The sequence below is a fragment of the Triticum urartu genome, chromosome 5A (assembly GCF_056163025.1).
Source record: "Triticum urartu cultivar PI428250 chromosome 5A, HENAU_Tu73, whole genome shotgun sequence".
NCBI classification, from domain to species: Eukaryota; Viridiplantae; Streptophyta; class Magnoliopsida; order Poales; family Poaceae; genus Triticum; species Triticum urartu.
Window position 1 is genome coordinate 374387642 of NC_141877.1, and position 27156 is coordinate 374414797.

Here is a 27156-nt window from a genome sequence, read left to right on the forward strand (position 1 = left end):
TGAGCACTGCGGCGGATGCGTAGTCCGGGACTAGCGGAGGCGGCAAAGATGACATGAGATCGAATATGGATGATTTCATGGAGCAACTGAATCTAGAGGATGAAGTGTTTGACGATCTGATTATCGATGAAGATGATCCGGAGATCAATGAAAGTGTGCGATGGCTTGCCCTAGCTAGGGTTCATACGGAGAAATCCCTTAGCCACACGACCTTCTATAAGGATATGTGCGCGGCCTGGAACCCGGCGCAACAGGTGAGATTTCGGCCAGCAGGCCCCAAACCGTTCATCGTCCAGGCGTCCTGCCTCGGCGACTATGAACGCATGATCAATCAGGGACCCTGGTTGTTCAGGAACTCTGCCATTCTGAGGTGTCCCTATGATGGGTTCACTAAGGCAGAGGAGGTTCCAATGTTTTTCATGCCAATATGGCTTCATATTCATAAACTTTCTGAGGGGTTCTGCAAAGCTAGGATTGTTGAGCATCTGTTAAGGAATTCTGGGGAGATTTTGGATATGAGGCTGAACGGCAATGTTCACGGTGACTATGTCAGAATTAGGGTGCGCCATGACGTGCGCCAGCATTTGACCAAGTTTGTGAGTACTGTCAGAGGCAAGGAGCAACAAGTCTTTCTAGTGAGATATGAGAAACTAGCTAGCTTTTGTAGCGTTTGTGGCATTATTGGCCATGAATACAAGGAGTGTGGGTCGAGGATCCATGCTGAGAAAAGCAAGAAATTTGGGGCATGGTTGTATGCTGATGGCCCAAAAAAGCCAAGGAACGAGGGAGCATATGATCGGGGGGGGGGGGGGGTGGATAGAATCAAACTCACAAATCGGCTCATAAATCAGGGAAAGTTGTTGTTGAGCCCGAGGTCATGGATACCGCCTCAAGCCCCTCAAAAGTTCCTCAAACAGTGGAGAGGATAGATAACACAGCAAGGAGGAGGTTAGCAATGGATGCAGTGGACACCTTAAGTACTAAGGAAAAGACAGCCAAGGGGGAGACCCTCGCCCTGACTCTGGGAAAGGGAGAGGATGGAGGCGGTGATAATTCACCCAGCAGTAGTAATGGCAACAAGCTTGCTAGAGTGGAATCTGAAGATGATAGATCGGCGGGCCTCCCTTAAGGAGGACCGCTGGGCACAATGAGTTTGCTAATCTGGAACTGCCGGGGGGGGGGGGGGCGCCAAATAGTTCGTGAGGTTTTGGCCCTCTACAAAGCCAATTCCCCGGGGCTTGTTTTCCTTTCAGAGACTAGACAAGCCTCTAGTAAGATGGAGAAGCTTAAGTGGAGACTAAGAATGAAGGGTTTTGCCGGTGTATCTAGCGATGGTCTCATCGGGGGCCTTGTGCTATACTGGGACGAGAATCTTCAAGTCACAGTTCTTGATTCGTGTGCACGGTTTATAGACGTACGGATTGTTGATGGGGCAAATGATAGGTCTTGGAGAACAACTTATGTATATGGTGAACCGAGGACAGAGAATCGGCATCGCATGTGGAGCTTGTTGTCTAGCTTAAGAGCGATTTCTTCAGAACAATGGTTAGTTTGTGGAGACTTCAACGAGGCAATGTGGCAACATGAGCACTTTTCTCAAACTCAACGGTCCGAGACACAAATGCAGCTGTTTCGTGACTGTTTGCTGTCATGCGAACTAATGGACCTGTGTTTTACTGGAATTCCTTTCACATATGATAATGGCCAGCTCGGGAGTGGTAATGTCAGGGTCCATCTTGATAGAGCATGTGCGGATGAAGCATGGAGGGAACTTTTCCCGTTCTCACAAGTGTTGCACTTGGCGTCGTCGTGCTCGGACCATTGTCCAGTTTTCGTGCGTGTGGCACACGATGAGGCACCAAAAACGAGGGCGTTGCCGCGGTATGAGATCATGTGGGAGCGGGCTCCTGCTCTACCGACGGTGATTGAGAACAGATGGAGAAGGAGTAAGCCGGCTACGAATCTGGGGGCGGTGCGGGATGCCCTCAAAAAAATGATGACCGAACTGCGGTCCTGGAGCAAGCAAAACTTCGGGCATGTTTCTTTGGAGATTGAGAAACTTCAAGGAGAACTTGCGGACCTCCAGCTTCGTGATGCGGATAGGGCATTGATTCGGTAGAAGATGAATTCTTTGGATGAACTACTTTATAGAGAGGAAATGTTGTGGCTCCAGAGGTCGAGGATTACCTGGCTAAAGGAGGGGGAAAGGAACACGACATATCTTCATCGGCGAGCAGTTTGGCGTGCACGTCGAAACTTTATTCAGCACCTCCGCCGTGAGAATGGCACGTGGTGTACCGTCCCGTCTGATATGGAACGTATGGATACCTCATATTTCAAAGAGCTATATACCAAAGATCCGACGCTTTCGCCAGAGGTGGTGTTGGGGGGTATTGTACCTAAAGTTTCACAAGCAATGAACGATGCACTTTGTGCTCCCTTTTCAGAAGAGGAGGTTTCGACTGCACTCTTTCAGATCAGCCCTATCAAGGCGCCAGGTACTGATGGGCTGCCAGCTAGGTTTTATCAGAGAAACTGGGCGGTGTTGAAGACAGAGATTGTGGCTGCGGTTTTGGACTTCTATAAGCCAGGAATAATGCCCTAGACGGGGTAAATGATACGGCTATCATTGTTATTCCGAAAGTTCCACACCCAAAGGAGATCAAGGATTTTAGACCGATTAGCTTATGTAATGTGTTATACAAAATTGTTTCAAAGTGTCTCGTCAACAGGCTTCGGCCTATACTTGGAGATTTGATTTCTAAAAATCAAAGTGCCTTTATTCTAGGACGTTTGATTTCTGATAACTCTATCATTGTCGTTGAGTGCATACACCATATACAGTCGCTGAAGCAGAACAGAGCGGCGGCGTGTGCTTACAAACTTGATCTCTCAAAGGCTTATGATCGTGTGGATTGGGATTTTTTGGAGCAAGCCCTGATTAAGTGGGGCTTTTCTTTGGAGTGGATCGCATGGATTATGGCATGTGTTAAATCGGTGAAATATTCGGTGAAGTTCAACGGGAGGATACTAGAATCATTTACCCCAACTAGGGGTTTGAGGCAAGGTAATCCACTGTCCCCTTCTTGTTCCTATTTGTTGCTGATGCTTTATCCTCTCTTATCACAAATTCAGTTAACAATGGGGACTTGAGAGGGGTATCAATCTGCCGGGGTGCACCGGTGATTTCTCATTTGCTGTTTGCGGATGATACCATGTTACTCTTTGAAGCATCAACCCAGCAAGCGAGCGTTGTCAAAGGTTTGTTGAACACATACACCTCAGCGACGGGTCAACTTATTAACCCAGGGAAGCGTTCCATCCTATTCTCAAATAACTGCATGTAGTCGGTGGCGGACGAAGTGAAACATATCTTGGATATCACTCAACAGGTTTTTGAGCCTAAATACTTGGGCTTACCGGTCCCGGAGGGAAGAATGCATAAAGGATAGTTTGAGACTGTTCAAGAGAGATTACAGAAGAGACTTGTGGACTGGAGCGAGCAATATGTATCTTTGGGCAACAAGGAGATCTTTTTAAAGGCGGTTGCACAAGCAATACCAACCAATGTCATGAGTGTTTTCCGTCTTCCTGCTTCGGTTTGTGATGATCTCACACGAATGATGGGACAATATTGGTGGGGTGTGGAGAATGGCAAAAGGAAGGTGGCATGGCTCAATTGGGAAAAAATGGTGCTACCCAAGGATATGGGGGGTATGGGGTTCCGATATATGAGAGCTTTTAACCAAGCTGTGCTCGCTAAACAAGTGTGGAGATTATTGGACAGCCCTGATAGCCTATGTGCTCGCTTGCTTTGGGAAAAGTATTACACTAACGGGAACTTGTTGGACACAGTGTTCCCTACATCATCGTCAGCAGTGTGGAGAGGCATCACACATGGCTTGGAGATGCTCAAGAAGGGGCTGATATGGAGAGTAGGCGACGGGTCTTTGATTAAAACTTGGAGAGATGCATGGATTCCAAGGGGTTGTGACTTTAAGCCTATCACCCCGAAGGGTACTTGCAGGTTTAACTGGGTGGCAGATTTTCTCGAGGAGTCTGGCGCCTGGAATGTAGAATGACTCCGGCAATACTTTTGGGATATGGATGTCCGTGAAATCTTGAAGATACGTACATCTCCTAGAGGGGACAAGATTTCCTCGCTTGGTTCCCAGAGAAGAGTGGAAGATTTACTGTGAAGAGTGCGTATCGGCTAGCGACCGCCCATATGCACATGGGGTTGGGAGTGTCAAGTGCCTCTCCGGATGGCCAGCGTCTGATCTAGCCAAGGGTCTGGGAGGCCAAGGTTCCCCTTAAGATGCGTATCCTTGCCTGGAAAGCTGTGACCGGAGCACTAGCAACGAACGGATGCAAGAAATGTCGGCATATAGCGACGCGCGATACATGTCCTCTCTGTGGAACGGAGAAAGAGTCGAGCTTCCATGCATTGGTGACATGCGCGCATGCTCGTCAGGTGTGGATGGCGATGCGCCAGGTTTGGGAGCTCCCTGACCCAGCGTTACTATAGGATTCTGGCAATGAATGGCTGCTAAATCTTCTGCTGCATTGTCATGATCACATGCGAGATTGTATCATCATGTTAATTAGGAGGATATGGTCTATGCGGTCGGATTTGACTCATGGTAAAGCAGTCCCATCTGTGGAGGTGACAACGGAGTACTTACAAAGTTACATGGCCTCTTTGCACCAGGCTAGGAAATTCACCACTGAGGAGATCATGAAAGGAAAGATGCCGATGAGGGAGGAGGCCCCGGTGAAACAACGACCTGAAACTACACCTCAACCCTGGCCGAAGCCACCAGAGGGGCGGGTGGCCTTGTCAGTAGATGGAGCTTTTGATAGCTCAGACGGGTCGGCGGCCGCGGGTATGATTCTACGGCAATCTGATGGGAGTGTTATTTTTGCATCTTACAGATGCATCTTCAATTGCAATGACGCTCTGGAGGCCGAGATACATGCCTTAATGCAAGGCATGGCCTTGGCTATTCAACACTCGGAACGACCGGTTATTGTTCAGTCTGACTCCTCGGAAGCTTTACTGGCATTGAAAGGAGACAGTCTCTCCTGCTCCGCTTATGGACATTTAGTTGCTGAGATCCATCGCCTTATGAGTGAAAGGGAGTTTATCCCTTCGAAGGTTAAACATGATCAAAATAGAGTTGCAGATCGGCTGGCGTTCTATAGTCGTACGGAGAGTACTACTGCTGTATGGCTAGGTAGGAGTCCACCCTGTGTGGAGGAACTTGTGCCACTTGATTGTATCCCTATTTCTCTAGAATAAAATCCTTTTACCCTCGCAAAAAAAACTGATCCATGATCTAATAAATGTAGAACCCTAATTGTATAGGCCTACGGGATGACGGTCTACATGCATGCATGCGTGTATGGGAGGACTAGAAAAATGCGTGGCATCATTGTAATAATGCTAAGTTTGATTATTAGTTTAAATAAAAAGGATGTATGAAGGGAAATACATTGCTTACGTGTTGATGTCCTGAAAGTGCACGGGCTTGTTAGCATAATTCGTGATAAGTAACTATCGAACCCATAGAGAGCGAAAAGGATGACACTATCAACCCTGTAGTTGCACTGTTACGGACATAACTACACAAACACTCAAAGTGGAGTTTAAAAATAGTTTACTTTTATTGGTTGCTAGGGAAAACAAAAAAGGGGGTTCTAAACCACGAATGAAAAGGTCAAATTTGAAATAACTATGATAAGTGAGATGGTGTGTGAGTAGTAAAGGCATTGCGAGGGATTTTAGATTCATCATCACTAGTACAGTATGACCTGCACAACATATGTAAATGCACGGTTCTAGGTGTGCATCTCTCTAACCACTTTGTATGGTCAAATGTGGGTTGAGCCCAATAAAGATTGTGCATACATGCCGCAACCACGCATCACGCACGCCACCGCTGTTTCCTCCCCCAGCAGGTTACTGTAACAGAGATTAAGGGTTTCCCCGTGAATGTTGAAAAAGCCTAGGGGTTCTTTGTTACTCCCCTATCTAAGGCCAGGGAAGGAGTGAGATAAATACTTTCACCAAATACCTTGACATCCCACCATCTCAAAGGTAGTAAATTCCTCAAGTCTAAAAGGGGCTAATGCCAAGTGAGCGCTATTCAATATCATGATGAATAATTAACTCATCACATATAAAGAGGATATTAAATCTCTACTCTTATAAAAACAGAGTTGGTGATGATGGCATGCCTGCCATCTTGCAATATAGGCCGTCCGATTTATATCTGACGGATAGGAAGGAAACTATGGCAATTTTGCAAAAAGATACCCACACCCCTCTCCGCATTTGCAAATAATGCCTTCCCTCGTTCATCCTTTTCTCTCAGAAGATAAACTAATCATATAAATGCATCTTGATGTTCCGTGCAACGCATGGACATCTTGCTAGTCACTTATAGAAATTCATTCCTATTATCCTAAAGTTCATCCATATCCCCAAGAACTAGTGAAACTACTCAAATGTAAAGGAGGAAAACATGGAACAGAGGAACAAGATATAAGCCAACGTCGGGTTGGAGAAGGAGAAGACAATGGCGACGCTGGTGGAGATGGACCCACCTGAAGGCCGGTGAGGGGGCGGCGACAGATTCACTTCTTCCTTTTTCTTGTCTTGACCCGTGCAGCACGGGAGATGATGAAGATTGATCATGGATGATGAATATGACAACTCATGGCCACGATGGAGATGGAGTTTAAACTGGGCTCCCACGACACTGCAGGGGCTGGCGCCTCTGCCACCTTCACCGCCCCGCCTGCGCCTCCTGCTACCCCGACGAGCTCTGCCCGGCCCTGATGCCCCAGCTCCGGCCGCGGCCACCTCCTCTACCTCCCCTTGCAGCCTGACAACGTCGTTATCTGCCTAGATGGGCCTGCGGCTGGGATGGGCGAACCTCGTCGAGAGGACGATGACCGCGACACCGGCCGCCCGATCGAGTGGTGCGACCCCCAGACGCATGTAGTGCTGGCCTGCACAGAGGGCGGCTCTACCTCCTGGTGTGGGGGTATGACTGCCTTCCCGCAGCCTCGTCGGCGCGCTCCGGCTGGGTTCCTGATACGTCTCCAACGTATCTATATTTTTTTATCGTTCGATGCTATTATATTATCTATTTTGGATGTTTTATATGCGTTAATATGCTATTTTGCATTATTTTTGGGACTAACCTATTAAACCAGTGCTCAGTGCCTGTTTTTTCTTGTTTTTGTCTTTTACAGAAAATCAATACCGAACGGAACAAAACATTTTTACGATTTTTCTTGGACAACAAGACACCTAGGAAGCTTCGGGAGGAGGCCATAAGAACCATGAGGAGGCCACAAGCCCTAGGGGTGCACCCAAGGGGGGGGGGCGCCCCCTAGGCTTGTGGGCCCCTCGTGGCTCTCCTAACCCTAACTCCAACACTATAAATACCCAAATATCCCCCTTACGTCAAAGGGCACACCAAAAATACTTTTCCGCCGCCGCAAGCTTCTGTTCTTGTGAGATCCCATCTTGGGGCCTTTTACGGCACTCCACCGGAGGGGGATTTGATCACGGAGGGCCTCTACACCAACCTTGCTTCCCTTCCGATGATGCGTGAGTAGTTTACCACGGACCAAAGGGTCCATAGCTAGTAGCTAGATGGCTTCTTCTCTCTCTTTGATCTTCGATAGAATGTTCTCCTCGATGTTCTTGGAGATCTATTTGGTGTAATCTTCTTTTGCGGTGCTTTTGTTGAGATCCGATGAATTGTGGATTTATATTCAGATTATCTATGAATATTATTTGAGTCTTTTCCGAACTCTTTTATGCATGATTAAGATAGCTTTATATTTCTTTCCGATCTATCAATTTGGTTTGGCCAACTAGTTTTGTTTTTCTTGCAATGAGAGAGGTGCTTTGTGATGGGTTTAATCTTGTGGTGTCCTCACCCAGTGACAGTAGGGGTAGCGTGGCACATATTGTATTGTGGCCATTAAGGATAAAAAGATGGGGTTTTTACCATATTGATTGGATCTATCCCTCTACATCATGTCATCTTGCTTAATGCGTTACTGTCTTATGAACTTAATACTCTAGATGCAGGCAGGAATCAGCCGATGTGTGGAGTAATAGTAGAAGTCGGTCTACTTGTCACGGACGTGATGCCTATATTCATGATCATTGCCTTGGCTATCGTCATAACTATGCGCTTTTCTATCAATTGCTCAGCAGTAATTTGTTTGCCCAGCGTGTGCTTTCTTCGAGTGAGAAGCCTCTAGTGAAACCTATGGCCCCCGGGTCTATTTTCCATCATATATTTTAAGATCTATAAAACCAAAAACCCAAAAATACCTTGCTGCAATTTATTCATATTTACTTTATTTTGCCTTTTACTTATCTTTTATATTTATCTCTATTAGATCTCACTCTTGCAAGTGACCATGAAGGGATTGACAACCCCTTTTTCACGTTGTGTGCATGTGTTTGTTCGTTTGTTCAGGTGCATATGTTGGGGACTTGCTTGTGTCTCCTACTGGATTGATACTTTGGTTCTTAACTGAGGAAAATACTTATCTCTACTTTGCTGCATCACCCTTTTCTCTTCAAAGAAAAAATCAACGCAAGGTCAAGCAGTAGCAGGAAGAATTTATGGCGCCGTTGCCAGGGAGGTTCTACATCAAGCCTACCAAGTACCTATTATAAACTCCCATGTCTTGCACCTACATTATTTGTCATTTGCCTCTGATTTTCCTCTCCCCCACTTCTAAAACATTTTTAGAAAAACACAAAAATATTTGCCTTTTTATTGGCGCTACTTTCGTTCATCTTTTTGTTTGCTTGTGTGCTAGATTGCTTGCTTTATCACAATGTCTCAAGAAAGTACCAAGTTGTGTGACTTTCCGAACACTAATAATAATGATTTTATTAGTACTCCGATTGCCCCCGCCACTAGTGCGGAATGTTATGAAATTAATGCTGCTTTGTTGAATCTTGTTATGAAAAAACAATTTTCTGGTAGTCCTGATGAAGATGCTGCATCCCATCTAAATACTTTCGTTGAGTTGTGTCATATGCAAAAGAAAAAGATGTGGATAAAGATATTGTTACATTTAAGCTATTTCCGTTCTCACTACGAGATCGTGCTAAAGCTTAGTTTTGATCTTTGCCTAAAAATAGCATTGATTCATGGAATAAGTGTAATGATGCTTTTATTTCCAAATATTTTCCTCCCGCTACGATCATCTCCCTTAGGAATGATATAATGAATTTTAAGCAACTTGATCATGAACATGTTGCACAATCTTGGGAGAGGATGAAATTGATGATAAGAAATTGCCCTACCATTGGTACAGCGAGGTGCTATACAAACAGTTTTTAACCCCTTTCTGCAACGGCATTTGGAACCATCGCTAAGTGAGTGTGGGTGATAGGGGGTCCTTCCCGCATGACCCAGAAACTGTTGGGGATAGGCCCTCGAGCCACACACGCTCGGCAAAATGAGGTCATGTGCGAGGGATGAGCGATCAAATACGATTATACATACTGTTCTATAAAAAATACAATTATACATGCCAAATTGTTTCCAGTCGTAAGTGCATCCCACACAATTGATCTCGGTTAAACGTTTTCGTACGTATGTACATTCCACACAGTCAATCCAAGGAATACGTTTCCGTTAGTATGTACATCCCACATAGTCAATTCAAGAAGTACATTTCCGTTCGTATATACATAATACACAGTCACTCCAAGGAAAACGTTTCTGTTTGCATGTACATCACACACAATTTTCCCCATTAAATTGTTTGTGATGGTGTTGCCATTGCAGACGATATTAACAATTTTACCGTTTGCATTATTGAATGCATCACACACAATGCGTAGAAAAAACTGTGTGGCATAGGTTGTCCATCACACACACTTTTTATGTGGTAAACGTTTGGGCAAGGTGGCCTAACGCAAACAGTTTTCAAGAGGAAGTCAGATGTGATTGTTCATTGATCCAACACATTTTATCCCTAAATACTGTGTGCATTGTCTGAGGTCATCGCCCATGGTGTTTTCTCAATAACCGTTTGCAATAGAAAACCCAATTAGCAGGCTAATTGGCCATTAGCAGGCTAATTGTCCTATTATTAATAATCCATTTATTATTTGACATTTCATATTAAGCACAAAATATATTTCATTTTCGTATTAAGGAAGCAGGATTTCATAATTGAAATATATCAGAGTACAACATCATATAGCTTCAACACTCAGCTACCCCATTACACAACTGCACCAGCATCGAGTTTAACATGCAACATCTATAAACTTTTGAAATTAGCATCATAGATTGTACATAGACAGATGAATCTCATCTAAAAAACTGCTGAAGCGAAAGGTGAATACTGAGCCTTCATTGATGTTGAAAGTCTTGCAACTTTAGGTCAGTGCCTATGAATGATTGACTATCCATCCTTCATCCTCTTCAAGAATACTTCAATATTGAACCGTGGGTGTTGTATGAATATCTTCCTCGCCTCCTGACCATACATGTGGTTTGAGAGGTAATCATCAGTGAACTGCTTTGGAAAGGCCTGAAAACAAGGATATGCATAAATATCTTCTCTAGATTTGAAATGGCGTGAAGGAATTAAAAAGACAAGGTATAACGGTTAGTACCATCCTATAGTGAACTGATGTCTTTTTCATTGTGCATACAAAGAACTTGTTGTTTTTGTCGCTAATTTCTTTATCCTAACAATCTTTCTAAGTTTCTTGACTTGACTGATATTCATGGACAACTCATTTCCACATATGCAAAATGGGTCGAACAGTGGGTCAAAACCTCTGACAGCAGGACCTACATGTGCAAGACCAAATTTTTTAAAACCTAATATTTAAAAACAAGAAGTGGAAAGGTGTGTTATTAACTGCAACATGCCTAATATTTAAAAACAACCAAACATGCTCATTCAAACTTGTATTGTGCGGGTCTAAGTACACTAGTTATTGGCCCAGTTTAGATCCATGGGTTAGAGTTAGTTTGAGCTAGTTTGGGCTCAAATAGCCCTATAGCATCCAAACATGAGGACTAGTTTGAGCTAGTTGCGTCTAACCAACCCAAAACAACCATCCCACCCAAGAGGTCCTGATTGCGGCTAGTTCTCCTAGTGCATTTATTGTCAATCTAACACTATCATCCAAATACCTCTTTGGCTAGAGTTAGTTCAGGGTTAGTCATTGTTGAGTATCATTGTTATTTAGGAAACGTAGGATAGCATAGGGTTTATTCTACCTTGACTTGTACTCAAGATGACCATGTACTCAAGCAATACAATTAACTATTCCACCAATCTCTCTCTCTCCCTTTTAACTGTCATGAGCTAGAAACTAACTCTAACTTCTAGCTAAGTTAGAGTATCCAAACAATGACATTGTTAAATTAAATGGAAAGGCGTGTTAAATACTCCCTCTAGTCCTTTTAACTCTACATATAAGAATTGTCATAATTCAAACTTCATAAACTTTGGCCTTATTTATATGAAAAACTATCTACATCTACCATGCTAAAGTTATACAATATGAAAATTTAAGTCATGACACATGTACTAATATTGATTTCATATTGTGAATTTTGGTATTTTTCTATAAAGTTGGTCAAGCTTTACGAGGCTTGACTTTAGACAAATCTTATATGCGAACTAGAAAGATTCGGAGGGAGTACAACATGCTTAACAGCAACCAAATATAGTCATTCATAGAGCTATTGTTAAAATTGGTATTGATGAAATTGAACTGCACAGTTAATACTAGCACATATAGAACATCACACTGTTAATAGCTGAAATAAACAAGGCATACTACGAACAACCAAAGATGGCAATTGAAACTGGACATATGCTAACTACAAACAACCGAACAACCAAAAACCATAGAAATAAACAAGGCGTAATGCAAACAACCAAATATAGCAATAAATACTAGACAAGTTCTCACTACAAAAGGGGTTCGAGAAAACAAATCATGGGTTTCCTCACTTGTCATAGATTGGCTCCTCCTCATGGTCGCCATCGATTAGGTCTGACTTGCTAGCTGAGGATCCCAAGCCAGCGTCGCATAATGTGTCCTTTAGAAATGACAAAAGGGGCTCCATGGCGTTAAAGGATAGCAAATTGTTCATAACGAGCCGCAGGAGATCAACGACATGGCAATCGATTAGATCGACGGTTGTCGAACCCGAAGGGTTGGGGGTGGGCAACTTAACCTGTAACATAGCCCGCGTCAAGCCAGCGGTGTCAACGACCTCGATGTCATAGTCGGTGATCGCGACATGCCAAAATACTTTAGCTCACTGATTGAAAGGCTCCATCCAGGTCCAGTCATTGTCGTCAGCTTCCTCGGCGGCCACCTCACCGACGTCGGGCGAAGAGGCCGCGGTAAAGCTCTTTTGGGACATTCGCTCCTCGAGCTCCCCGGGAAGTGTAGCTGGGTTTAGGCTACGATGCTCTGGAGTGGGGGGATGGGGATGGGTATATCTGGGAAAGGGGGTGTTTTGCAGGCATCATCTAAGAAACTCAGAGTGGCGAGGGTATGTATATCGGTGGTTAAACTACACGGGCAGACTGGCAAAGGTTGACGATGGAGGCGGCGCGGCGGTAGTGGCGGCGACCTAGCTAGGTTTCAAGCGAGGGAGGGGTGGTGTGTATGTGTGTGAGCGGGGGATTTGGGGGTGAGCGAAGGATTTGGGGTGTGTGTGTGGAGGGGGTCCAAGGTGGTGTTTCAGGAAATGCCACGGGTATTTTACTAGGTGGGAGTAAAATGGCGGGGCTACCGAAAATTTGGATCAAGGGATCGAAGCAGAGCGGGCGGGAGTAACGAACATCACACACGGTTAAAACATAGTAATCATGTGCTAGCAAACAGAAAACTACTCCAGCCGAGCAAATATTTTTGAGATTGCGAGGGATGCAGGCGGGAGTAAAATGCCAGGGATCCAGTTCAAAAAAATAATCCGGGGCTACTGAAAATTTGGATCAACTGATTGAAGCAAAGCGGGAGTAACAGACATCGCACACGGTCCACACATATGAATCGTGTGCTATCAAACAGAAAAACCCTCTACACAGGTAGATATTTTCAAGATTACAAGGCAGTAGATATTTTTGAGAGCAGGAGGTGATAACCCAAAAGTATAGGGGATCACAACAGTTTTCGAGGGTAGAGTATTCAACCCAAATTTATTGATTCGACACAAGGGGAGCCAAAGAATATTCTCAAGTATTAGCAGCAAAGTTGTCAATTCAACCACACCTGGAAACTTAATATCTGCAGCAAAGTGTTTAGTAGCAAAGTAATATGATAGTAGTGGTAACAGTGGCAAAAGGTAATGGTAGCAAAAGTAATATTTTTGGGTTTTGTAGTGATTGTAACAGTAGCAGCGAAAAAGTAAATAAGCGAAGAACAATATAGGAAAAGCTCGTAGGCATTGGATCGGTGATGGAGAATTATGCCGGATGCGATCGATCATGTAACAGTCATAACCTAGGGTGACACAGAACTAGCTCTAGTTCATCAATGTAATGTAGGCATGTATTCCGAATATAGTCATACGTGCTTATGGAAAAGAACTTGCATGACATATTTTATCCTACCCTCCCGTGGCAGCGGGGTCCTATTGGAAACTAAGGGATATTAAGTCCTCCTTTTAATAGAGTACCAGACCAAAGCATTAACACATAGTGAATACATGAACTCCTCAAACTACGGTCATCACCGGTAAGTGTCCCGATTATTGTCACTTCGGGGTTAACGGATCATAACACATAATAGGTGACTATAGACTTGCAAGATAGGATCAAGAACTCTCACATATTGATGAAAACGTAATAGGTTCAGATCTGAAATCATGGCACTCGGGCCCCAGAGACAAGCATTAAGCAAAGCAAAGTCATAGCAACATCAATCTCAGAACTTAGTGGATACTAGGGATCAAACCCTAACAACTAACTTGATTACATGATAAATCTCATCCAACCCATCACCGTCCAGCAAGCCTACGATGGAATTACTCACGCACAGCAGTGAGCATCATGAAATTGGTGATGGAGGAAGGTTGATGATGACGATGGCGACATATTCCCCTCTCCGGAGCCCCGAACGGACTCCAGATTAGCCCTCGCAAGAGAGTTTAGGGCTTGGCGGCGGCTCCGTATCGTAAAACGCGATGAATCCTTCTATCTGATTTTTTCTCCCCGAAAGTGAATATATGGAGTCAAGGTGGTGTCGGTGGAGCACCAGGGGGCCCACGAGGCAGGGGGCGCGCCCCCACCCTCGTGGACAGGGTGTGGGCCCCCTGACGTGGTTCTTTCTTCCAGTATTTTTTATATATTCCAAAAATAATCCCCGTTGATTTTCAGGTCATTCTGAGAACTTTTATTTCTGCACAAAAATAACACCATGGCAATTCTGCTGAAAATAGCGTCAGTCCGGGTTAGTTCCATTCAAATCATGCAAGTTAGAGTCCAGAACAAGGGCCAAAGTGTTTGGAAAAGTAGATACGACGAAGAAGTATTAGGAGGCATGCCTCGTGGTGCCCAATATACTATGCCGATGTGAGTGACTGCAGGGGCACGGGCGTGGCACACAGGTAGTCTGACCGAACCGTGTCTGTTGCCTACCCAATCGCAGATGGTTTCTGCATCCAACTCGTGTGTTGTTTATAAATTTGGCAAAAAGAATAATGCGGGAAAGGGTCAGAACACGAACACACTTGCATGTTGACCAAATATATGTATGAAAAGGGTGGTTTGATGTATGAATACCCAATGCACAACTTTGATGTGACACCTATCGCACAAAGCGCACAGTATTGCTAGTCAACCACCCCCTATGAACCCCACTTCATGTCGGCGGTAAGGGAATCCTAGTTACGAATGCATGCGCCCATATAGTTAGGTTTGAAATCTCACCCTACCGTAACACAAATACTAGTACAAGCCTCTGTGAACCGCTTGGCATGCATGATTGGTTTAGTTTATTGTGTTGCATGCATCATACTAGTTTTTTCGGTTGATTGACAATAGTAGCTAATTTTATAGTTAGGTGCTTTTGTAATATAACCTCTTACTTCACATAAAAACCCTTAATTATTCTCATAATACACATATAATTGTTTTAACAAAATATTATGTAAACACTAGGTTAAACTTAAAAAATGAGAGGAAATAATACAAGTTGTGGACTTGTTTTTGGAAATATACATGGATGGTTTTGCCAGAAGCGCAGCGTCGAAAGAAAAATGATCCATGATGTAATAAATGTAGAACCCTAATTGTATAGGCCTACGGGAGGACGGTCTACATGCATGCATGCGTGCATGGGAGGACTAGAGAAAGTATGGCATCATTGTAATAATGCTATGTTTGATTATTATTTTAAATAAAATGGATGTATGAAGGGAAATACATTGCTTACGTGTTGATGTCCTGAAAGTGGACAGAGCTTGTTAGCATAATTCGTGAAAAGTAACTGTCGAACCAATAGAGAGCGAAAAGGATGACACAAACACCCAAACCGGAGTTTAAAAAATAGTTTACTTTTATTGGTCGCTAGGGAAAACAAAAAGGGGGAGGGGAGGGGTTATCTAAACCACGAATGAAAAGGTAGAATTTGAAATAACTATGATAAGTGAGATGGTGTGTCAGTAGTAAAAGGCGTTTCGAGGAATTTTAGATTCATCACCACTAGTATAGTATGACCTGAACAACATATGTAAATGCACGGTTCCAGGTGTGCATCTCTCTAACAACTTTGTATGGTCAAATATGGGCTGAGCCAAATAAAGATGTGTGCATACATGCCGCAACCACGCATCACGCACGTCACCACCGTTTCCTCCCCCAGCAGGTCATTGTAACAGTGATTAAGGGTTTCCTCATGAATGCGAAAAAAGCTTAGGGGTTCTTTGTTACTCCCCTATCTAAGACCAGGGAAGGGGTGAGATAAATACTTTCACCAAATACCTTGGCAACCTACCATCTGAAAGGCAGTAAATTCCTCACGTCTAAAATGGGGCTAATGCCGAGTGAGCGCTCTTCACAACATCATGATGAATAATTAACTCATCGCATATAAAGAGGATATCAAATCTCTTATAGAAATTCAGTCCTACTATCCTAAAGTTCATCCATATCCCCAAGAACTAGTGAAACTACTCAAACAAAAAGGAGGAAAACATGGAGGAGAGGAAAAAGATACAAGCCAACACCGGGTTGGAGAAGGAGAAGGAAATGGCAGCGCTGGTGGAGATGGCACCCGCCTGACAGGCAATGTGTGGGGCGGCGGGGGATTCTCTTCTTCCTTTTTCTTGTCTTGACCCTTATCTAAGTGGAGATGATCTTGATGCAGCACGGGAGATGATGAAGATTGATAATGGATGATGAATATGGCGACTCATGGCCACGATGGGGATGGAGTTTGAACCATGCTCCCACGACGCCGCGGGCGACGGCAGCTCTGCCGCATCCGCCGGCCCACACACACCTCCCGCAACCCCGGCGTGCTTTGCTCCAGCCCCGACGCCCCTGTTCCGGCTGTGGCCTCCTCCTCTGCCTCCCCTTGTAGCCCGACCATGCTATTATCTGCTCAGATGGGCCTACGGTTGTGGTAGGTGATACGTCTCCAACGTATCTATAATTTTTGATTGTTCCATGCTGTTATATTATCAATCTTGGATGTTTTATAATCATTTCATAGTCATTTTACATATATTTTTGGTACTAACCTATTGACATAGTGCCAAGTACCAGTTGTTGTTTTTTCTGTATTTTTTACATCATGGAAAATCAATATCAGACGGAGTCCAAATGCCATGAAACTTTACGGAGAATTTTTATGGGCCAGAAGGAACACAACGGACCCTGGCTGCACCTGGGGGTGCCCCGAGGGAGGCACAACCCACCAGGGCGCACCGGGAGGCCCAGGCGTGCCCTGGTGTGTTATGCCCACCTCAGGTGCCCCCCGGACCGCCTCTTTGCTCTATAAATACCCCCAAAATCGCAGAACCCTATAGGCATCGATGAAATATTCATCCAGCCGCCGCAGAGTCCAGAACCACTAGATCCAATCTAGACACCATCTCGGATGGGGTTCACCACCTCCATTGGCGCCTCTCCAATGATGCATTAGTAGTTCTTTGTAGACCTTCGGGTCTGTAGTTAGTAGCTAGATGATACGTCTCCGTCGTATCTATAATTTTTGATTGTTTCATGCCAATATTATATAAGTTTTACATATTTTGGCAACTTTTTATATGATTTATTGGAATAACCTATTGATCCAGTGCCCAGTACGAGTTCTTGTTTTCTGCATGTTTTTTGTATCACCGCAAACGGAGGCCCACACAGGGCACAAGACACCAGGGTGCGCTAGAGGCCCCTGGCGCATGGTGATGGGTTGTGGCCACCTTGTAAGTCAGTTGGACCTCTACTTCGGGCGCAAGGAAGCTTATATCCGGAAAAAAATCATGTTAAAATCTCAGCGCAATCGGAGTTACAGATCTCCCGGAATATAAGAAATGGTTTCTGGCCAGATCTGGAGAGCGCAAAACAGAAGAGAACAGAGAGGGAGATCCAATCTCGGAGGGGCTCTCGCCCCTCCCATGCGATGGAGACCAAGGACCAGAGGGTAAACCCTTCTCCCACCTAGGGAGGAGGCCAAGGAAGAAGAAGAAGGAGGGGGGCTCTCTCCCCCTCGCTTCCGGTGGCGCCGGAGTGCCACCGGGGCAATGATCGGGACGGCGATCTACATCAACAATCTTGCTACCGTCAACACCAACTTTCTCCCCCTCTATGCAATGGTGTATCACCTCTTCTCCCCGCTGTAATCTGTACTTAAACATGGTGCTCTACTCCATATATTATTTCCCAATGATCTATGGTTATCCTATGATGTTTGAGTAGATCCGTTTTGTCATGTGGGTTAATCGTGATCTTGGTTGTTATGATTGTATATTTTATTTATGGTGCTATCCTACCGTGCCATCCATTCTAGCACACACGTGTGGGCCCCCTGCTATAGGGTGTTGCAATATGTTCATGGTTCGCTTACGGTGGGTTGCGAGAGCGACCGAAACTTAAACCCGAGTAGGTGGGGTATGACGTATGGGAATAAAGAGGACTTGATGCTTAATTCTACGGTTGGGTTTCACGACCTTAATGATCTTTAGTAGTTGCGGATGATTGCTAGAGTTACAATCATAAGTGCATACGATCCAAGTAGAGAAAGTATGTTAGCTCATGCCTCTCCCTCATATAAAGTTGCAAGAATGATTACCGGTACTTGTTATTGATTGCCTAGGGACAAATGACTTTCTTATTGACAAAAGCTTTGCACTTTTATTACCTTGCAATTTATCCGTAGTTTTATTCTCGCAAAGTACTTGTAGTTTTATCCTTGCAAAAATAGTTTCATACTTGTTTCCGGTAAAGCAAACGTTAAGCGTGCGTAGAGTTGTATCGGTGGTCGATAGAACTTTTGAGGGAATCTTTGTTCTACCTTTAGCTCCTCGTTGGGTTCGACACTCTTATTTATCGAAAAAGGCTACAAACGACCCCCTATACTTGTGGGTTATCAAGACCTTTTTCTGGCGCCATTGCCGAGGAGCAATAGCGTGGGATGAATATTCTCGTGTGTGCTTGCTTGCTTTATCACTAAGTAGTTTTTATTTCCTGTTATAAGTTGTTCTCTATCTTTAGTTATGGATATGGAACACGAAACACCAAAAAAATAGTGGTACTTGCTACTCATGGAGATGAGGAACCTCCTAAAACCTCGATGCTCATTATGTAAAATATATTATGCACTACTTTGATAATCCTGAGAAAACCCCATTCAACTATATAATGGGAGTAACGTTGGATCAACGTGAATACTTTAGGGATTATCGCTTGACTCATGAATGGAAATTGTTATGGGATCAAATTCATATGTTGCATTGGTATGCTCGGGAGCTATGCTTGAGATATGATTATACTTGGTGCACTAGGATGAATGCTCCACATCTTCCCTTTTCATGTGAATTTAATGATAACGAAACCTTGGCTTCTTATGCTAATGGTATATATGATTATTATGATGTGGAACGAATAGAAGAGTTTGTTTCTTTTAAGGGTGCTTATGAAATTGAATCTTTGTTTGAAAAGTTTGAGGATTTTGATGATTCAGTTTATAGACCTGAAAATCTTGCTATCCTTAAATATTGCTATGATAATTATAAATACAATTACGATATTGATGTATTTATTGAGAATAACTCCGCTGTCCAAGAAAGGACTAATATTTTGCAGGAGTTTATGGAAGAAGAAATTGATGAAACTGCGAGCTCATTGGATGAAAAAGATGAGGAGGAGAGCGAAGAAAAAATGGAGGAAGACCGGATTGATCACCCATGCCCACCTTCTAGTGAGAGTAACTTTTCAACTCATACATTGTTTAATTTCCCTTCGTTCTTAACGAAGGATGAATGCCATGATAATTGCTATGATCCCGTTGATTCGTTTGAAATATCCCTTTTTGATGACGCTTGCTATGCTTGTGGCCATGATGCCGATTTAAATGATGCTTATGGAGATGAACTTGCTATTGTTCCTTATGTTAAACATGAAATGTTGCTATTGCACCCACACATGATAGTCCTTTTATTTTTTTGAATTCTCCCAACTACACTATATCGGAGAAGTTTTCTCTTGATAAGGATTATATTGATGGGTTGCCTTTTACCGTTGCACATGATGATTTTTATGAATATAATATGCATGTGCTTGCTGCTCCTACTTGCAATTATTATGAGAAAGGAACTACATCTCCACCTCTTTATGTTTCCAACACGATACAATTGCAAGAAACTGCTTATGCTATGTATTGGCCTTTACTTGATGTGCATGAATTGTTCTTGTATGACATGCCGATGCATAGGAAGAGAGTGAGACTTCGCCATTTCTTGATATATGTTGCTTTGTGCTCACTACTAAATGCCAAATCATTGCTAATTAAAATTGGCTTTGATATACCTTGTGATCTGGGTGGATCCATTACTTGAGCACTTTATGCCTAGCGTCATGGCTTTAAAGAAAGCGCTACCAGGGAGACAACCCGGAAGTTTTAGAGAGTCATTTATTTCTGTCGAGTGCTTTTATAAAGTTTAAGAACAAAAAAAATATAGAGGGGAACACAAAACTTTTCAAAAAGGAAAGTGAAAGTGAAAGAGACAAGCATTGTTGAAGTGGGGGAGCTCCTTGAACTTTGTTCATGCTCATGGAAACTTTGTGAATCTTAATTACAGAAATTTTTTAACAAAAATAATTACCCCCCTTGTACAATTCCATTTTATTATAAAAATAATGTGCCAAGATTTGCCTTTAGGATGATTAGATTGCTTGTTGGTTTGTACGGTGCAAAACAGAAACTTTGGCTGTAGTGCGTGATTTTACATTTTTTACTGAAACATCAAAAGTTTGTAAAAATTTTTGAACAGTATTTCTATACAAATTGTTTATTGTTCCTATTTTTTTCAGAATTTTTGGAGTTCCAGAGGTATGGTGAATGTTCAGATTACTACAGACTGTCCTGTTTAAGACAGATTCTGTTTTTTATGCATTGTTTTGCTTGTTTTGATGAAACTATCGATTCTATCAGTGGATTAAGCCATGAAAAAGTTATATTGCAGTAGATAAAATGCAAAAACAAAATAATAATTGGTTTTCAACAGTAATTAAAGTAGTGATTTGCTTTATTATACTAACGGATCTTACGAACTTTCTGTTGAGTTTTGTGTGGATGAAGTGATCAAAGATCGAGGAGGTCTCGATGCGAGGAGAAGGAGGAGAGGCAAGAGCTCAAGCTTGGGGATGCCCAAGGCACCCCAAGTAAATATTCAAGGAGTCTCAAGCATCTAAGCTTGGGGATGCCCCGGAAGGCATCCCATCTTTCTTCAACAAGTATCGGTATGTTTTCGGTTTCGTTTCGTTCATGTGATATGTGCAAATCTTGGAGCGTCTTTTGCTTTTAGTTTTAATTTTTTCTTTCATGAACCATGCTGGTATGAGATAGTCCATGGTTGATTTATAGAAAGCTCATTGCACTTAACTTATATCTTTTGAGTGTGGCTTTGTAGAATGCTTCATATGCTTCACTTATATCATTTGAAGTTTGGATTGCCTGTTTCTCTTCACATAGAAAACTGTTATTTGAAGAATGCTCTTTTGCTTCACTTATATTTGTTAGAGCATGGTATTTTGTAGAAATAATTAAACTCTCATGCTTCACTTATATCTGTTTAAAGAGTCAAAATGAATTGGTCAATTGCATGGTTAGTCATAAAATCCTACATAAAACTTATGGATCACTGAATATGATATGTTTGATTCCTTGCAATAGTTTTGCGACATAGAGATGATAATATGTGGGAGGTACTAGTAAACGGTTGTGGTTAGTAAGAATGTTGGTGTTAAGGTTTGTGATTCCTGAAGTATGCACGTATAGTCTCTCGTTATGCTATGATGTTGGAGCATGATTTATTATTGATTGTCTTCCTTATGAGTGGCGGTCGGGGACGAGCAATGGTCTTTTCCTACTAATCTATCCCCTAGGGGCATGCGTAGTAATACTTTGCTTCGAGGGCTAACAAAATTTTGCAATAAATATATGAGTTCTTTATGACTAATGTGAGTCCATGGATTATACACACTCTTACATTTCCACAATTTGCTAGCCTCTACGGTATCGTGCATTGCCCTTTCTCACATTGAGACGTGGTGCAAACTTCACAGGTGCATCCAAACCCCATGATATGATACACTCTATCACACATAAGCCTTATTATATCTTCCTCAAAATAGCCACCATACCTACCTATTATGGCTTTTCCATGGCCATTCCGAGATATATTGCCATGCAACTTCCACCGCTTCCGTTTGATGACTTGAGCATTCATTGTCATATTGCTTTGCATGATCATATAGCTGACATAGTAGTAGTGGCTCAGCCACTGTTCATCATTTTCATACATGTTACGCTAGATCATTGCACATCCTGGTACATGCCAGAGGCATTCATATAGAGTCATACTTTGTCATAGGTATCGAGTTGTGTAGCGACCAGACCTCAAACGGTCCAATCTCTGTGCTCAGGTGTCATCTCTGGATCAGTAATGCTGACACCACACAGTACTTGAAGGATTTATAACAGAGTAGCAATCACACACTTATTACATCGAGAGTCTCCAAAGAGAGCTTAATACAATAATAATGGCTTAAGGCCATCTAATAACGATAACAGCGGAAGGCTTGGAAGATAAGTGAGTCCATCAACTCCAACGGCATGACTGAGTATAGAACCATGACCTAAAGGCACCTTAATCATCGTCTGAAAAGTCTGAAACATTAATGTTGCAGCCCGAAATGGGTCAGCACATGGAATATGCTAGCAATGTAACACATAGAGAGTAATGGAATGAAATAGTCTATACTATATGCATGTATGGCTGGTAGAAAGCTCTATGGTTATAGTTTTGCGTAAAGCCAATTTTTCCCTACTGCAAAGGCATAGGTTTTATTTAACTATCATGGTAGTTGTTAAACATTGAGAATGGTTGACAGCATTCTCAACCCCAATTAAGCATCATCATTAAACAAAACCCAACAAAATTAATTTTAGAGTAACATGTTGAGATTCACATGATAATTCAAGTACTAGATACTCAAGATGTCCATAACCGGGGACATGGCTAACCATGATTAGTTTATACACTCTGCAGAGGTTTGCGCACTTTTCCCCACAAGACCCGATCTCCTCCGTTGGATTTCTCGCACGACAAGGTGTTTGAGAAACGGATGACCGAGGCATAGTCTTTCAGAAGCGCTAGCACCTTACGAACGGGTAGACCGTACCAACCTACATCCCCTACATCTGCTAGTCTACCACTTTAAGAGTTCGCACGACTTAGTCAACTATGCTAGAGCCCATAATAGCTTGTGGCTGCACACGGAAGTTTCTAGCATGAATAATCTCATGATCCCTTTGAGCCTGGGTGGCGGTCCAAAAGAAAACAGGCAATCGCTGGAATACCCAGATGCCTCAATCCACCCATATGTGTGTTTAAGTTGCCACCTTAGATAAAAAATTAATTTAACAAACTCACACCTGTCATGGATTTCACTCACCCAATCCACGTCTACTAGCATAGCATAGTAATAATAAGCAAACGTAGAAGTAACTCCCAAAGGTTTGATAATTAAACAGGTAATAAGTTCTACCTCAACTACTCCCCAAACCCACAATTTATTTAGATCCTAATCAGGCAATGTGTGAGGATTGATCTAATGCAATAAAACTGGGTAGTAGGAGATATGATCAAAGTGTTACTTGCCTTGCTGATGATCCGGGAAACCTAGCGATTCAAAGTAGCAAGCGGCGCACTCCGGGTACTCTATCGCAAACAAACAAGCACACAATAAGTACTCAACTAATGCACAGGTAAAACATGAATAAGATATCTAACCAGAAAGTTCAACTTAAGAACTCCGGTTGGCAAAAAGAATCAAAACGAACGAAGCAACGAAAGACAAACGGCAATAGAAACAAGCTTCATTTACTATTCTGGACCTAGGGCAATTTTTAAAGTGGCAAAAACTTGTTTGAGTTGGTTAAACCGAAAGAGGGTTTCGAGACGAAACTCCAGGCGCTTGAATCACCTGATTCCGATAAACGAGCGAAAAAATAAACTAAAACGAACATCGGATCAGAGATCGCGATCAGAAAAACCGCGGATTTAATCCGAGAAAAAGAAAAACGACGTTCGTTCATTAATAGGAACTAAACGAAAAACGCGTTCGTTAAAATGAAAGGACGAGCGGGCGCTCGCCAAATAAATAAACCAGAGAAAACCGATCTATTTAAAAAAACGAAAACCAGGGTTTTCAAAAAAAAAACCGAAACGACTTTTTGTCAAAAACCGGCCGGCGGCTACCTCGACGGCGGCGCTCCGGCGAGGCTCCAGCAGGGCAGCAGTTGGCGCGAGGCGGCGGCTCCGGGCGGCGCGGCGGCGGTGGCGTAGGCGGTGGGGCGGGCTGCGGTGCGGGAGGCGGGGTGAGGAGAGGGCGGCGGCGGGGCGGCTATTTAAGAGAGGGAGGGGGGCTGACTTGGGGAAGGGGTCGGGCGGCGGCGAGGCGGCTCCGGCTCGGACTCCTCCCGAGTCCGGTGGCTACTCGAGCGGGAGGCGGCGGCGGCTGGGCCGGCCTGGCTCGACTGGGCCCTTGGCCCAGTCGGGCGCGGGTGTTTTTAAACAATTTCGCTGCGCCTAGAAAGAATTCTAGAAAAAATAAATAAAAGTCTAAAAATGCCAAAACAAATTTTCTCCGTCTAAATAAAATATTTAGAATAGGATGAACATTTTTTTTGGCTCTAAATGCAATTTTTTGAAAACATGCAATTTTTCCTAAATTCAAATAAAATAGCAAATAAAACCTAATAAAATCTTATTTGATTTTTTTTATTAAATCCTCAATATTTCTTTATTTTGGAAAGTCATTTTATTCCCTCTCTCCTATTTTGATAATAGAAATAAAAGAAGATAAAATAAATAAAATCAAATGATCCTTATTTCAAAATTTGAGAAAACTCAAATATGAAAATAACGAAATCCCCAACTCTCTCCGAGGGTCCTTGAGTTGCGTAGAATTTCTAGGATCAACCAGAATGCAATAAAATATGCTATGCAATGATGATCTAGTGTATAACATTCCAAATTGAAAATTTGGGATGTTACAAACCTACCCCCCTTAAGATGAATCTCGCCCTCGAGATTCGGTTTGGCTAGAAAATAGGTGAGGGTGGTCCTTCAGCATTTCTTCCTCTCGCTCCCAGGTGGCTTCATCCTCCGTGTGGTGACTCCACCGAACTTTGCAAAACTTGATAACCTTGCTGCGGGAGACTCGACTGGCATATTCTAGAATCTTGACTGGTTTCTCCTCATAGGTCAAATCACTGTCCAACTGTATTGCTTCCAGCGGCACTGTATCTCTCAGTGGTATGTCAACCATTTCTGCGTGGCACTTCTTCAACTGGGAAACGTGGAACACGTCGTGAACTCCTGATAATCCTTCAGGCAACTCCAACTTATAGGCTACTTCTCCCATACGCTCCAAAACTTTGTATGGGCCTACAAAACGTGGTGCTAACTTTCCCTTAACTCCAAAGCGCTTGACTCCTCGAAGTGGAGATACTCCAAGATAAACTCGATCTCCGACTTTGTAAATTGTCTCCTTGCGTTTAGAATCTGCATAACTCTTCTTCCTGGACTGGGCTACCTTGAGCCTATCGCGAATCAATTTCACTTTCTATTCAGACTCCTTAATCAGATCCGGTCCAAACAACTGTCGGTCTCCAACTTCATCCCATGACAATGGGGTCCTGCACCTCCTTCCGTACAAAGCTTCGAAAGGGGCCATCTTCAAACTGGATTGATAACTCTTGTTGTATGAGAACTCTGCATATGGCAAATTCTCGTCCCAACTAGATCCGTAATCTAGCGCACAAGCTCTTAGCATATCCTCCAAAATCTGATTGACTCTCTCGGTCTGTCCATCTGTCTGCGGATGGAAAGCTGTACTAAACTCCAGTCTGGTACCCAAAGTTTCATGTAACTGATTCCAGAACTTTGAGGTGAATTGGGTTCCTCTATCTGATACAATGATCCTTGGAACTCCATGCAGACATACGATTCTGGTCATGTATATCCTTGCCAGATTTGCACTGGTATAGGTAGTCTTCACTGGAATGAAATGAGCTACCTTTGTCAAATGATCAACTGCAACCCATATTGAGTCATAGCCTGAACGAGTTCTGGGTAAACCCGTAATAAAATCCATGCCTAGCTTATCCCACTTCCATTCGGGTATTGGCAATGGCTGTAGCAATCCGGCTGGCTTCTGATGCTCTGCGTTTACTCTCTGACATACATCACAAACTGCTACATACTCCGCAATATCCTTCTTCATTCCGGTCCACCAGTAAGTATCCTTCAAATCCAGATACATCTTGGTATTTCCTGGGTGAATTGAATACGGTGAATCATGGGCCTCTTGCAGAATCAACTTCCTGATCTCTGAATCATTAGGCACATAGACACGGTCTTCAAACCATAAGGTATCGTGCTCATCCTCACGAAATCCCTTAGCTTTTCCTTTGCTCATTTTCTCCTTAATAGAGGCAATCTCCTTGTCAATCTTCTGGGCTTCTCTGATCTTGTCCATCAACATGGACTGAATCTCCAATGCTGCTACATAGCCTCTCGGAACTACTTCCAAACATAGCTCATGAAGATTCTCGGCTAACTCCCTTGGTAAATCTCTTGTCATTAAGGTGTTGACATGACTTTTATGGCTCAACGTATCAGCTACTACGTTAGCCTTTCTGGGGTGATAATGCAACCTCATATCATAATCCTTGATGAGTTCCAACCATCTCCTTTGTCTGAGGTTCAACTCCTTCTGTGTGAAAATATACTTCAAACTCTTGTGATCCGTGCACACCTCACAATGGTTTCCAATGAGAAAATGTCTCTAGGTTTTCAATGCATGCACTACGGCTGCTAACTCCAAATCATGCATATCATAATTTAACTGATGAGGCTTAAGTTGTCGTGAGGCATAGGAAACAACTCTTCCTTCCTGCATAAGCACTGCTCCGAGTCCTCTACGTGAAGCGTCGCAATACACCTCATAATCCTTGGTCTGATCTGGCAAAATTAACACAAGTGATGTAACCAAGCGTTTCTTCAACTCCTTGAAACTGGCGTCACATTCCTCGGTCCATATGAACTTGGTATCCTTTTTCAACAACTCCGTCATAGGCTTTGCAATCTTCGAGAAATTCTCAATGAATCTCTGGTAGTATCCTGCGAGTCCAAGAAAACTCCAGATCTCTCCAACTGTTGTTGGGGCTTCCCAATTGGTCACGGTATCAACTTTAGTGGGATCTACTGCTATACTTTCTCCCGATATAACGTGTCCGAGAAATCCAACTTCCTTCGACCAAAACTCACATTTGCTAAACTTGGCATATAATTGATGTTCTGTGAGCTTTCCAAGAACCAAACGCAA